The sequence below is a fragment of the Stegastes partitus genome, unplaced genomic scaffold, assembly GCF_000690725.1.
Source record: "Stegastes partitus isolate 25-593 unplaced genomic scaffold, Stegastes_partitus-1.0.2 Scaffold1181, whole genome shotgun sequence".
In the NCBI taxonomy this organism is placed as follows: Eukaryota; Metazoa; Chordata; class Actinopteri; family Pomacentridae; genus Stegastes; species Stegastes partitus.
The window spans coordinates 43,424-45,719 of NW_007578912.1; the positions used below are offsets into that span (position 1 = coordinate 43,424).

A 2,296-nucleotide genomic window follows, 5' to 3' on the forward strand; every position below is an offset into this window, starting at 1 on the left:
TGATTAAATGTTGTGTTTCTAAAGGTGGCAGGGATGCTGATCTATTACATCCTCTCTGGGGGCCACCATCCGTTTGGCGAACACTATGAATGTGTGTACAACATTCACAAAGGGGAGTACCGTTTGGATCATGTTCAAGATGTGGTGGCAAAGGATCTCATTCAGTGGATGATCAATAAAGAACCAACGGACAGACCAAGAGTGGAAGAATGCTTGAGTCATCCCTTCTTCTGGCCTTGTGACAAGTAAGGAAGAAATGTTATCATACAACTGGAACAAAATCTGCAAGTTTTGATATTACTTGTGCTTGAAACTAGGGAAAGGGCTGCTACGCTAGCCAAAACTCTGATATTGTATCATCCAGGACCAATCTATCGTAGCAGTTTATCGCAATTTACATGTCACTGTTGCAGTGCCTATAAAAAACATCACAAGTGAGACGTTCTAAGTAAGGCCAATAAAAGAACTACATAAAATGTAAAGGAAGTGATTGCATAAGTATTCACGTCTTCCATTTCAGTATTTTGTAGATGTACAGTTGTCCGCAAATACGGCACTGAGCCTGTGTGGATGGAGTCTGACTTCGCAACAGTTCCTTGTTCTTTGCTCTTTCTTTCCTAAGCACTGGCTCCATGTTCTCAAGACTGGTGCTTCGCAAACACCAACTCTTTTCTGGGCCAGAGCTAAGAACAGGTGAACAGAAAAACGAACAGGTTCTTAGGTGGTGCAAGATTTGAACCAACTAAGCACTGGCACTAGCACCAGCAACGAACTCGCACCTGGTTCTTCTCGATGGGAGCAACAGTTATTTGAGGATTTCCTTATACATTGCTGGATTTTATTTACCCTTCCAGGGTAAGATTCCAGGGCCTTCTGCAGAGAAGCATCCACATCATGATGCTGCCACCACCATGCTTCAAGATCAGATTGGTGTGTTGTCAATGATGTGCAGTATTTGGTGTCTGCAAACAATGGCTTTTTCTTTGCCACTCTTGCGTGAAGTTTTGACTGTTCAAGAATCCAGCCACCAGTTGTTGTATGCATCGTCTCTCCTATCTCAGCCGCTAAAGCTTCTAACTCCTTCAGAGGAGTCATAGGTGTCTTGGTCGCCTCCCTCACTTGTTTCATTCTTGCACAGTTGCTTAGTTCCAGAGGAGGGTCTGCTCTCTGCCATCATATTCCTTCCACTTCTTCTTGAGGGATTTGCCTGTACTCCAAGGGATATTTAGTGACTTGGAATTTTCTTGTATCCATCCCCCTCTATTTATACTATAATCACCTGAGGCACAGTCAGTGCACTCAAATGATCTCCGTGTCACTAACAGATTGACTTCTAGCACCAATTGGCTGCACTTTCATTAAGTGGGTAACTTTCAAGGTAGTGATATGTATGCAATGACTTATTAAATATATTTAATTAACTGCCATTACTTTATAGAAATCCGTTTTCACTTTGACATGAAAGAGTCTTAAAAAAGAAAAAAAAAAATAATTAAAAGCTTAATTAAATTTATGATGAGTCAATGCTGATAAGCAATAAAAGGTGAAAACTTCCATGGGTGGTAAATACCTTTTGTAGCCAGTTTATTCAGGATCATCTGCGTTGGGTTTTCTGTCTGTTTTCCACTTCATAATGCATCATTTCTCCTTTTCCTAGGCAAGTTCGATACCTGAAAGCAATTGGTGACAGAAAGGAGGTGGTAAACCGTCGAAATGCTGGTCCAGAACTGCTTCATTGTCTGGAAGAATGTGTGAAGGATGGATCCTTCAAACAGTGGAAACAAAAGGTGATTACAATCAACCAGCTCAGACGTATGTATTCCTCAATCGATTTCAATGACCATTATTTTTTGGTGTTGCAGTTCCCACAGTGGCTGTTTCAGAAGATGGATCCCAAAAACAAAGCCTACCCTGAAACCACTCTGGCATTCCTGCGCTTCATACGCAACCTCTACGTGCACTAGTAAGATGAACTGAATTAAAAGTGATGCAAGGCCCTAAATCTCATGAACATTGAAACTATGATTGTGTAGTTTTATGTCTTTGTTAAATAACGGCATGCAAACTTGATTTATTAACAACATATTCATGAAATTTAAGTCTTCAGAGTACTTTATTGTACGACATCTTACATCTTACTGTTCTCTAATCCCATTTTCCTTCTTGTTCATAGTATTGAGGACGCCGAGAAAGCCAAAGTCAATCTAACTGCATGGTTTCCTGATCTCTTTGGATGCATTTACAAGTTTGCCAAGACCCAAGGATGGAATTCAGAGACACCCTTGAAGGAACTGTT

At 40.8% G+C, this 2,296-nt stretch overlaps 1 long non-coding RNA gene across 1 annotated transcript in view; it reads left to right on the forward strand.

The window, feature by feature from the left end:
• The window catches only part of LOC103368636 (uncharacterized), an 11,261-nt gene that overhangs the window by 4,067 nt on the left and 4,898 nt on the right, over positions 1-2,296 (forward strand). The gene's annotated exons all lie outside the window — the stretch shown is intronic.